Source organism: Nicotiana tabacum, chromosome 8 (genome assembly GCF_000715075.1).
Source record: "Nicotiana tabacum cultivar K326 chromosome 8, ASM71507v2, whole genome shotgun sequence".
NCBI lineage: Eukaryota > Viridiplantae > Streptophyta > Magnoliopsida > Solanales > Solanaceae > Nicotiana > Nicotiana tabacum.
This window is the reverse complement of record NC_134087.1, coordinates 179,895,085-179,907,891: the sequence shown is the minus strand read 5'-3', so window position 1 is coordinate 179,907,891 and position 12,807 is coordinate 179,895,085.

The window sequence follows — 12,807 nt, the reverse complement described above, 5'->3', positions numbered from 1 at the left end:
ATAAGAGTCGGTATCTACGTTTGATAGGTTTTTTTATTTATAGTTTCTCTTGTTAAAGAGTCATCTTTTTTTCTTTTATCTTTTATTCGGTTCCCTTTTTGTTTATCTTTCTCCTTTCATAGAAAAATTCCCCAGTAGAGTCTGTTTGGTCATAACCAGTGGGAAATGACTTCAAAATAGGCCATCAGTTTTCCAATTATGCAAGATGAGATCTGACTAATACATCCAAGTGGTATAGTCAGCAAGGAACAAGCGCGAGGCCAGTGTCAAGAAAGATATCCCCAGCAAAAGGAGATTGACAAAGATTGACGAGTGTCAAGAGGGATATCCTTGCCGAAATCAAAGATTATAAACCTCAAGGCCAAGGCCCGTGGACAAATCAAGGAGAGAAATAAGCATGATTTGGAAAATTTATGTGAGACTAAAAGGTCGGGGAAATGTCAGTTTCCGATCTATGCCACAAAAGAAGAAGGATATCCCCAGCAGAAAGGGATCATCCCCAGCAAATAATGTCATCCCCAACAAGTTGTCTGGAACGCAAAGCGGGGAAAGGAGAAAGAGGAAACCATCCCCAGCAGGAGTGGCATGACCACTTACCATGTTTTTAAACTAACAAATTTTTTTTTGATTTGAAACAGGGAAAATGAATGTTATCGATGGCGGAAAGACAGTCCATAAAGAAGATCATCAAACCGGGGCAGAAAATTTTCTCATTGTGAAAATTTTCTTGAAGGCAGGTACTGTTACACCCCAAGTTTTCATACGTGAGAGTACATCGTAAGTCATTGATGTAAGCTAGGAAATGAGATTCTATTTGGAAGCAAATAAAGTAAGTTAATAATGTTACCTTGGAGGTTACAAATATTTAAGATCATGAATAATGATTACCAAGAGGGTTGGAAATCTTAGAAGCTAAACCAATTGAAGAAAATAAGTTTCGTCGAAAGTCGACAAGTTTCGAATGTTATAACATGTACTTTGGGGTGAGACTAGGGTTATTAACATGATAAGGAGGTTATTCTATGAGTTATTTTAGTCGTATGATATTCATTTTCTACATTTTAAAGGCAAGCAAGTTGTGGAACAAGAGTTGGCAAAGGTCATCACAAGTTACATTCATAAATTTGCTGAAATTTAGGTCAAATGTATCTGAGAATTTCTCCAAATATACTTGTAATAATGGGGTGTTCTACCTACCAAATTGAAGTTCTACGGGTCTAGTTTCTAACGCATTAAACCGTTTGTCAATACGACATCGGAGTAGAGAGATATTCGCATTTTCGCGAGACCGCGCAAGCAGCTCCCAATGGGACCCACTTAGGCGGTGGTTGACCTACTTCAATTTATAAACGATTTGGACGCCTATTTTTGCTCATTTTTCAACTAAAGTTCGTCTCCAAACTTCTCTTAACCCTCCCAAACATATATCACAAGGGTTTGAAGTGATTCCAAAGTGATTACACCATATTTCAACATCAAAACTTAGTTCTAGTGAAGAACAACACCTCTTTGAGGTTGTGTTGTCATTGAGGATTGTTGTGGGCTGTATTTGGATGAAATTCCAAGTTGTTGCTGCTGTATAAGGTGAGTATAACAACCTAATAATTGTGCTTAAGCTTGCTTGTATATTGGTTAAGTTGTTAGGATGATAAACTATAAGATAATACTTGGACTAGCTTAAGTCACTTCTATGGTGTTGTATTGCTATTAAGGGTTGTTGTAAAATGAATATAACTTGGATTTTGACTTGAAGTTACTGTAGGAGGTATGTATATTGTGTTCTTGCTTGTGCCTAAGGTTATCTTGATATTTATTAAGTTAAATGGATGGGCTAGACCTGAACTAGTGAATAAAGTTGCTAGTTGGGGATAGTTGAAGTTGTGGATTATTTTCGTTGTTATAAATATATGGTATAAGGCTGGAATAATTGATTAATGACTTCATTATCAAGTTAATGATACTTTTATGTTGAAGTAAGAAGTCTATAAGGATTGATAAGGGGTATATAGATTCCAATCGGAGTTTGCCGCTCGTCGTAATGTAGTTGTGACTTGTTGTGGTTATATGGTGTCTTGATATTGATAATTATGTATTGATGGATTGCTCTGGTCATTGTTGTTGGTATATGGTATTGGAGGAGGCCCTTGTTACAATGGAGATGCTGCCCAAATTTACGTAAACGAGCTACTAGCTTAAGTTATAGACTTAGCCTTTGCTCAGCACTGATTTTGAATCTCCTTATACTATGATAGATTGAGTTGACTTGTTTGAAGAGTTGCTTGGAAGGGATTAAGGACTCAACGGGTTTAAGGTATGTTAAGGCACTTTCTTCTTTCTTTTGGCATGGTCTAAAATGAAATGAACATAAACGATACGCTATTTCATAATGACTCTACTCCTAGCAACTAAGGATTCCATGTTGTTCTTTCCTTATAAAATTATTCTAAACAAGTGTGTATGATCCTTAAATCCTACTAAGGTTCATATTGATGGTAGGGATGTCCATAATGTTCTTAAGTCACTCCAAAAGGTTTAGAAGATGATTCCATGAGTCTAGCATGCATTATATATAGTATCTATTTTACTCTACCGAGCCGCGCTATAGTCGGCCGGGTACGGCACCTATTGTGAAACCACTGATCAGTTGGGTTTACCGAGCTCCACGTGGCCGGGTACGATTCTACCGAACCTTATGATGGTCGGGTACGCTTTTACCGAGTCCTCTTTGAGGCCGGGTACGATATGATGATGATGCCCACAGAGGCGAATGTTTTAAAAAGTTTATGTATATATATGTATTATGCATTTCATATCAGTTACCCCAGAGGCACTCTGATGTTACAGGTTGTATCTCCTTTATCTCTCTCTTTATATTACTGTTCTTGTTTATGCTTTCCTGCCTAACATACTCGGTATTTTATTCGTACTGACGTTCCTTTTGCCTGGGGACGCTGCATTTCATGCCCGCAGGTCCCGATTGATAGGTTGACAGTCCTCCTAGTAGGCTATCAGCTCAGCGAAGGTGTTGGTGCACTCCACTTGCTCCGGAGTTGCCTATTTGGTCAGTATGCTTTGGATATGTATTGATTGATATGGCGGGGCCCTGTCCCGACCTTTATGATTTTATGTACTCTTAGAGGCTTGTAGACATATGTCAGGTGTATGGATAATTGTATGGCCTTGTCGGCCTATGTTTCGAGTTTACTAATGGTCATGTCGGCCTTATAGGCCCGTATGTCACATATATTAGTTTGTATATCATGTTGGGTCTTCATATGTTGACTATTCCCTTATATTTTATTCTTGTTATCTCAGGACGAGTTTTCTAGCTCATTTACTCATGATAACATGATAAGAAAGATATGTTACGTTGGTACTCGGTTGAGTAAGGCACCGGGTGCCCGTCGCGGCCCTTCGGTTTGGGTCGTGACAGAAGTGGTATCAGAGCAGTTCTGTCCTAGGGAGTCTACAAGCCGTGTCTAGTAGAGTCTTGTTTATGGGTGTGTTGTGCACCACACTTATAAGCAGGAGGCTACAGGGCATTTAGGTCTGTCACTCTTTCTTCTTACTCTAGATCGTGCAGTAGAGCTTAGTTGTAAGAATTCAAACTCCTAAATTCGACTTTAGTCATAATACAACGATACCTACTTCCACAAAGATAGTTGGTAAGAGATTACATGTGGATGTGAAAGAGTTGAGTCAGAGGAACTCGATTTCACATCATACTTATGATGAGTAAATATGAGGTCTTCAACAGATCGTGTGTGTACTAAGATGTGTATGCTTCTTAATAAGGAGCCTTAAGGCAAGGATATCTATTCACGAATATGGTGAAAATCTATGAGGGATTCAAAAGCTAGATACAAGTTTCAACAAGTAAAAGAAGTAAGGTGAAGAGGGGTACAAGGCACCCAGATAATGAAGATTATCAATATTTTCAAATCAGGCAGAGAAATATAAACATTTTGGTACCTTCATCAATGACAGAGGTAAGTACAATTGGCCACACCCATCTCAGTTATGTTCTATGGGAGCTAACAGATATTATTTAAGAGAAAGATGGGATATCAGGATCCAGCTGGAGTTAGAGCAACCCAAAAATTGTGGATAGGTTGTTATTATTAACCAATGTTTCCGAAAGATGGTACAAATGTGGTAAAAGATATCCTTCTAAGACACCCAGATGGTGAACTCTAGAGTAGTACAATCAGATACGAATACTGGAATATTCAAAAATTTCAGAATATAGACAGTGGGATCCTAGAAGGGACAAATATTTACCTTAGTATGACTCTAGCCCCGAGTAAAAAAAAAGAATATTAGGCATTCTAATGAGATGAAGCTAGGGGAGCTTATAGGGAAAGAACTTTTTGTTGAAGCTTTCAGAATAAGGTGATAGACAAAAAGAATATTATCCGGAGAATAAGAAGAAAATAAATGAAGCATCATGAGTAAGATGTGATATAGGGGTGATAACAGTAAATCAAAATATGACACCATGACAGAGTCTATAGTCAAAGTGAAGGAAAATACAAGAGGTGACAAGCCTTAAGGCAATAAAAGAGTATAAGCCATAAAATCATATTTTTATTTCGAGAAATGAGTTGGTGACTTCAACGTGATTACCAGGAGGAAAGGTTAGACCCCAGAGTAATAAAAATCAGTATGGGCTGGTGAACAAGATAAAACCGAACATGAATTAGGGCCCAGAGGATTTGATAACGGTCGACATCGTGAGAATTTCAAAGATCGTGCTCCAAACAATAATAGAATAGACAACAGACGAATAACCTTTAAAGGTTATTTAGGAAGTCGCTTACCTAAAGCAAGCACTCTGAGCAGAGTTAATCTTAAGGGACTAAATCTGCCAGTTACCGTAGGTGTCACCTTCGTGTGTAAGAAATTTAGTTATCCCTGGTACAGAAGGTTACCATAAGGTGATTAAGGTTCATTGATAATGTGAAAAGACGCTGAATATGAAAAGGTAAAACAAGTATAGGTAGATCGTCGTAGTACTAAATCTTAGTACTCCCCTGAAGGGGGGAATATGGTGTGATATGGTATTAAGTCGGAGTTAAGTGGTTCAGTTAACTATGGAATGGTAAAGGAAGAATGTGGTAAAAAGGAGAAAGGGATGATGTTGCATTTATTCAGTTCCTGCAGATATGTTGCGAATCCAGAACATTATACAAGCACGACACCGGGGAGAGGCAGTAAAAGTTTCCGGCCAGGATGTTATTGATAAATAAGTATGAATGGACATTTGATACATCTGGAGCTAGTGGTGAGAGATAAGTTAAGACAAAGGATATATCCCAAGAGGGATTATGCAGAATATATATATATATATATATATATATATATATATATATATATATATATATATATATATATATATATGAGAATGGATCAACGAGTAATTAGTAGTTGATTTAGGAAGAGCCCATTTATGGCTAGACAAGAGGTCACGGATAAATCAATAGATCATGCAAGATAAATGTAGTGAACTGCAACATAATGAATTTAGTCTCGTAGATACAAGATCGCAATCATTTGAAAAAAATTCAGATAGGAGTTGAGGCAATTAAAGGTACCACTTTTAAAGGTTTATGAAAATAAGAGAGAGTGTCACTAAGGAGACAATAAATATTTGAGCTTAGAAGTAACCCTACGAGCACAAAGGCATAAATTTATGTAACTAAGAATTATTATAGGCAAGTAAGAATAACGAAAATTACCTTCGGGTGTACGATATATCAAGCTCGCAACTTTACAAGAGCCAGAAGGTCTCCCTAAGTACTACAATGAAAGACTAGTTGAGAAAATAAGGAAGAAGGTTTCCACCTAAGCATAGTGAGCTAGAGAGTAAATGATCCTGTAACAACAGTCTCACTACAATATTGTATACACTCCATAAGAAAGTGGCACCTATCATGGCTAATGAATGGTAAAAAAGAAGCTATCAAAGGTGATGTTTGAGATCATATAAGGTACAAGAAATTATAGTATTCGTGGGCAAAAAGGACAAGCCAAGTATTCATGCAACAAGTGATAGAACGACCATCAAAAGTAATTGCTTACATTTAAGGACAACTGAGAAGGCACAAAAGGAAATTTATGGTGCTATCAAGTTAAAGGAAGGTTGGGAGTAGTATAAATAGATCGGTGTAGGTCCTAAGGTAAAGTATTGTAGAGCAACAAGGTTTTAGGTAGATAGGAGTAAGGATATGAAAAGATGAGTGAGAAGGTGACGAGAATATGTATGTCCTCGGGATTAAACCCATCAAAACAAGGGAGCTGATGATTTCCATATGAATAAAAAACTCTATACAGCCTGAATGAACCCAGAGGAGTCTAAGACTAGGTGCATTTAGAAGAGATGGAATGTTGCCCTGGCGGTAGAATAAGGGTGTAATTGTGATAGATAAGAGGATGATTCTTAGGCCTTTGATTGAGTAATGATTTAACGAGAAAGGGATTCCATTAATTGCACGGGATTAGAATACCCCCATAAGATGAATCGCGTTGGGATGCAATGAAATATGGTTATTGAAGTATAGTATTATCCCTAGGTGGATCAGGAAAATCACTTCAGATGTTCCCCAATAAGATGTGAGCCCTAGTGACAGTGTATTACGTAAGAGGTTGCAAGTTATCAGTGATAGATTATAGATCAACATTAAGGTGAATAAACAATAGATGGGTACAAGTTCCAAAGTATGAGATGAGATTTGTTTGTTATTCTTAAGATGAATAAAAATGAGGAAGCACTAAAGGACTTAGATTTATACATATAGGATAAGCAGCGAGAGAGTAACCTGGAGTTGGGTAGCAAGTCTCGGTAATTATAAAACGAAGTAAGTTTTATGGTATAGTATAACCTGCCTAGATGTAGTAAATCCATAAGGATAGATATGCAAGGCTATGAAACAAGAGATAGCAATAGTCTTAAGTTCGATAAAGTACCAAGCGAAAGACATCAATACACCTATAGATGCCTAGAGGGACAACTTTTCATAATTCTGTATATGTTCATACGGTGAGGCTTATAGATTGGCTAAAAGATGGAGGAAAAAGGGAAGACGAGTCGCTAGGCACTCATATAAGGGCACAGTCGTACATACTGCATGATATAAGGTAGCAAATGTTACGATGTTGGAAAAATTCCGACCACATGTCATGGCGTGACAAAGAGGCCTAAAAGGGGGAATGCCCAAGCGTTTGGATTTATTCACAAAACTGTTGCTTAGATGGCAAGATGAACATTAAAGTATTCGTAAGAGCCATAGTTTATGAAATTGATAAGTGCATCAGTCAACATTCGAGGACGAATGTTCCAAAGGGGGAATGATGTTACACCCCAAGTTTTCATACGTGAGAGTACATCGTAAGTCATTGATGTAAGCTCAGAAATGAGATTCTATTTGGAAGCAAATAAAGTAAGTTAATAATGTTACCTTGGAGGTTACAAATATTTAAGATCATGAATAACGATTACCAAGAGGGTTGGAAATCTTAGAAGCTAAACCAATTGAAGAAAATAAGTTTCGTCGAAAGTCGACAAGTTTCGAATGTTATAACATGTACTTTGGGGTGAGACTAGGGTTATTAACATGATAAGGAGGCTATTCTATGAGTTATTTTAGTCGTATGATATTCATTTTCTACATTTTGAAGGCAAGCAAGTTGTGGAACAAGAGTTGGCAAAGATCATCACAAGTTACATTCATAAATTTGCTGAAATTTAGGTCAAATGTATCTGAGAATTTATCCAAATATACTTGGAATAATGGGGTGTTCTACCAACCAAATTTAAGGTCTATGAGTGTAGTTTCTAACGCATTAAACCGTTTGTCAATACGACATCGGAGTAGAGAGATATTCGCATTTTCGCGAGACCGCGCAAGCAGCTCCCAATGGGACCCACTTAGGCGGTGGTTGACCTACTTCAATTTATAAACGATTTGGACGCCTATTTTTGCTCATTTTTCAACTAAAGTTCGTCTCCAAACTTCTCCTAACCCTCCTAAACATATATCACAAGGGTTTGAAGTGATTCCAAAGTGATTACACCATATTTCAACATCAAAACTTAGTTCTAGTGAAGAACAACACCTCTTTGAGGTTGTGTTGTCATTGAGGATTGTTGTGGGCTGTATTTGGATGAAATTCCAAGTTGTTGCTGCTGTATAAGGTGAGTATAACAACCTACTAATTGTGCTTAAGCTTGCTTGTATATTGGTTAAGTTGTTAGGATGATAAACTATAAGATAATACTTGGACTAGCTTAAGTCACTTCTATGGTGTTGTATTGCTATTAAGGGTTGTTGTAAAATGAATATAACTTGGATTTTGACTTGAAGTTACTGTAGGAGGTATGTATATTGTGTTCTTGCTTGTGCCTAAGGTTATCTTGATATTGATTAAGTTAAATGGATGGGCTAGACCTGAACTAGTGAATAAAGTTGCTAGTTGGGGATAGTTGAAGTTGTGGATTATTTTCGTTGTTATAAATATATGGTATAAGGCTGGAATCATTGATTAATGACTTCATTATCAAGTTAATGATACTTTTATGTTGAAGTAAGAAGTCTATAAGGATTGATAAGGGGTATACAGATTCCAATCGGAGTTTGCCGCTCGTCGTAATGTAGTTGTGACTTGTTGTGGTTATATGGTGTCTTGATATTGATAATTATGTATTGATGGATTGCTCTGGTCATTGTTGTTGGTATATGGTATTGGAGGAGGCCCTTGTTACAATGGAGATGCTGCCCAAATTTACGTAAACGAGCTACTAGCTTAAGTTATAGACTTAGCCTTTGCTCAGCACTGATTTTGAATCTCCTTATACTATGATAGATTGAGTTGACTTGTTTGAAGAGTTGCTTGGAAGGGATTAAGGACTAAACGGGTTTAAGGTATGTTAAGGCACTTTCTTCTTTCTTTTGGCATGGTCTAAAATGAAATGAACATAAACGATACGCTATTTCATAATGACTCTACTCCTAGCAACTAAGGTTGTCCATGTTGTTCTTTCCTTATAAAATTATTCTAAACAAGTGTGTATGATCCTTAAATCCTACTAAGGTTCATATTGATGGTAGGGATGTCCATAAAGTTCTTAAGTCACTCCAAAAGGTTTAGAAGATGATTCCATGAGTCTAGCATGCATTATATATAGTATCTATTTTACTCTACCGAGCCGCGCTATAGTCGGCCGGGTACGGCACCTATTGTGCAACCACTGATCAGTTGGGTTTACCGAGCTCCACGTGGCCGGGTACGATTCTACCGAACCTTATGATGGTCGGGTACGCTTTTACCGAGTCCTCTTTGAGGCCGGGTACGATATGATGATGATGCCCACAGAGGCGAATGTTTTAAAAAGTTTATGTATATATATGTATTATGCATTTCATATCAGTAACCCCCAGAGGCACTCTGATGTTACAGGTTGTATCTCCTTTATCTCTCTCTTTACATTACTGTTCTTGTTTATGCTTTCCTGCCTAACATACTCGGTACTTTATTCGTACTGACGTCCCTTTTGCCTGGGGACGCTGCATTTCATGCCCGCAGGTCCCGATTGATAGGTTGACAGTCCTCCTAGTAGGCTATCAGCTCAGCGAAGGTGTTGGTGCACTCCACTTGCTCCGGAGTTGCCTATTTGGTCAGTATGCTTTGGATATGTATTGATTGATATGGCGGGGCCCTGTCCCGACCTTTATGATTTTATGTACTCTTAGAGGCTTGTAGACATATGTCAGGTGTATGGATAATTGTATGGCCTTGTCGGCCTATGTTTCGAGTTTACTAATGGTCATGTCGGCCTTATAGGCCCGTATGTCACATATATTAGTTTGTATATCATGTTGGGTCTTCATATGTTGACTATTCCCTTATATTTTATTCTTGTTATCTCAGGACGAGTTTTCTAGCTCATTTACTCATGATAACATGATAAGAAAGATATGTTACATTGGTACTCGGTTGAGTAAGGCACCGGGTGCCCGTCGCAGCCCTTCGGTTTTGGTCGTGACAGGTACCCATTTGGGGAAGAAGAAAGATAACACCAGTCTCAAGGGAGCGTATCTTTGAACCAGTGTTATCCCCAAGTTTTAATAAAGGAAGCTTTTCCCCAGCGGACAGAACAAAAGGATGAAACTTGTGCTCGGAAAAAGGAAAAGGCAGTATCATTCCCAGCAGCCTTCCGAAGAGTGAAGCAATAGTCCTAAAGGAATCAGAATCCCCCAGCAGTGTTATCCTCGACAGCGTTATCCTCAGCGGATAACATTTTATCCCCCAACAGGTAAGTAAATAATCCCCAGCAGTGTAATCCCCAGCAGTTACAAGGGAAGACAACACAAGTTCTTAAGGAAATGGTTCACGAATAGGAGACGCACTTCCTTAGTTCATTTTACCAATAGGAGACGCACTTCCTTAGTTCATTTTACCAATAGGAGACGCACTTCCTACGTTTAGTTTTACCAATAGGAGACGCACTTCCTAAGTTTAGTTTTACCAATAGGAGACGCACTTCCTAAGTTCAGGTTTACCAATAGGAGACGCACTTCCTAAGTTCATTTTACCCATAGGAGACGCACTTCCTAAGTTTATTTTTACCAATAGGAGACGCACTTCCTAAGTTTAGTTTTACCAATAGGAGACGCACTTCCTAAGTTTAGTTTTACCAATAGGAGACGCACTTCCTAAGTTTAGTTTTACCCCTAGGAGACGCACTTCCTAAGTTTAGTTTTACCAATAGGAGACGCACTTCCTAAGTTTAGTTTTGCCCATAGGAGACGCACTTCCTAAGTTTAGTTGTGCCCATAGGAGACGCACTTCCTAAGTTTACTTTTACCCCATAGGAGACGCACTTCCTAAATTAAGATTTCACACATAGGAGACGCACTTCTTAAATTATTTTCATTCATAGGAGACATACTTCTTAGTTCGAAATCATTAAAATTTCACCCATAGGAGACGCACTTCCTAAGTTTATTTTACCCCTAGGAGACGCACTTCGTAGTCTGGGTCGTTCAGGTTATATTTTTTGCTTTAGGAGATGCACTTCCTAGTCTGGTTCATTTAAGATTTCATTCGTAGGAGACACATTTCCTAGTTTGAGTCATTGAGATTTTACCCATAGGAGGCACACTTCCTAAAATTGATAGTTCATTTATAGGAGACGCACTTCCTAGTTTGGCTTTTTCAGGTTGTATTTTATTTCAGGAAACGCACTTCCGGAATTGAGATTTCACCCTTAGGAGATGCACTTCCTAGTTTGATTCATTTTAAGTTCGACCATAGAAGACGCACTTCCTAGTCTAGTTTATTGAAGTTTTACCTGTAGGAGACGCACTTCCTAATCAAGGTCTTTCAAGTTTTTCTTTTAGGAGACGCGCTTCCTAAATTGAGATTTTATTCATAGGAAACGCACTTCCTAGTTTTAGTTACTGAAGTTTTCACCCCTAGGAGACGCACTTCCTAATTTAGTTCATTCCGATTCAACCATAGAAGACTCACTTCCTAGTTTGAGTCATGGAGGTTTTATTTTAGCGGACACATTTGCTAGCAAGAGTTTTTTTGGTTTTACTCGTAGGAGATGCACATCCTAGTCTAGTCTTTAGTTTACTCTCATCATTGCATCAGTAGTATAAGTAGGTTACAATTTTGCTAACGACTCACAAATCTTCCCAGTGCAAACTGGGTTAGGAAATTTCGTTTGTTTTGTTTGTTTTGGTTGTCAGGAGCCCGCCTGGAGAATGGAGGTGATAAATTTTTGAAAAAAGTTGTTGAAGTCAGGAGCCCGCCTGGAGAATGGAGGTGATAAATTTTTGAAAAAAAGTTGTTGAAGTCAGGAGCCCGCCTGGAAAATGGAGGTGTTAAAATTTAAGAAATTGTTGAAGTCAGGAGACCGCCTGGAGAATGGAGGATGAATTATTTTGAGAAAGTTGTTGAAGTCAGGAGTCCGCCTAGAGAATGGAGGATGAAATAAATTTTAAGAAGTTGAAGAAGTCAGGAGCCCGTCTGTAGAACGGAGGTTGTTGTATGTCAAAGAGGAAAAAGTCAGGAGCACGCCTGTAGAACAAAGGAATACCTTTAGAGATCAAGCAGTAACCCACCGGAAGGCAGAAGGTTACAACAAAAATCCCCAACATTCAATCCAAGTTAGAAATAACAGAAGCTCGCCTCAAGAATGCGAGTCAACAGTCTGAGATGATCAACATAAGCTATTCAAAAAAATGATGAATCCAAAGTACGGAAGTGGAGAACAGATGTGGTCTGCTCAAGAACTAGCACCTACAACTAGAAAGTATCAAGGTTCAAATCCAAAGTCTGTATGAAGCACCATTCAAGACTCGAGATCAAGTTTCAGAAGACTTATATATAGGAATCCTTGTAACTAGTAGCTGATAGGCTTAGTTAATCTTTTTCATTTTTCATTTTTGATGTAATGACAGGACCGCGGACCGGAACCTCAACGGAATGGCACCTCGATCGTCTCTTCACCTCGGTACACTCTGCCATCTCTCTCACCTCGATATGTAGGCAGCTCAGATACCAAGGCTCGGTCACATTCCCTTCCTTTCCTTAGTGTAGTCCTTCCAAATAATGGTCGGGTCAAAAACATGTCTAGTCGTTCTTTGTCGGAAAACTCTTCGTGTTTCCAGTCAAAGAGGGGCAGCTGTAGACGTGTGATTTTTGACCCTCCCCGGGAATTTTCACATTTTAGCGTGAATATTTAAATTGGGTCTAATATAGCTATTTTGACTATTTTACTTTATTTCGTCGCAAAAGAAA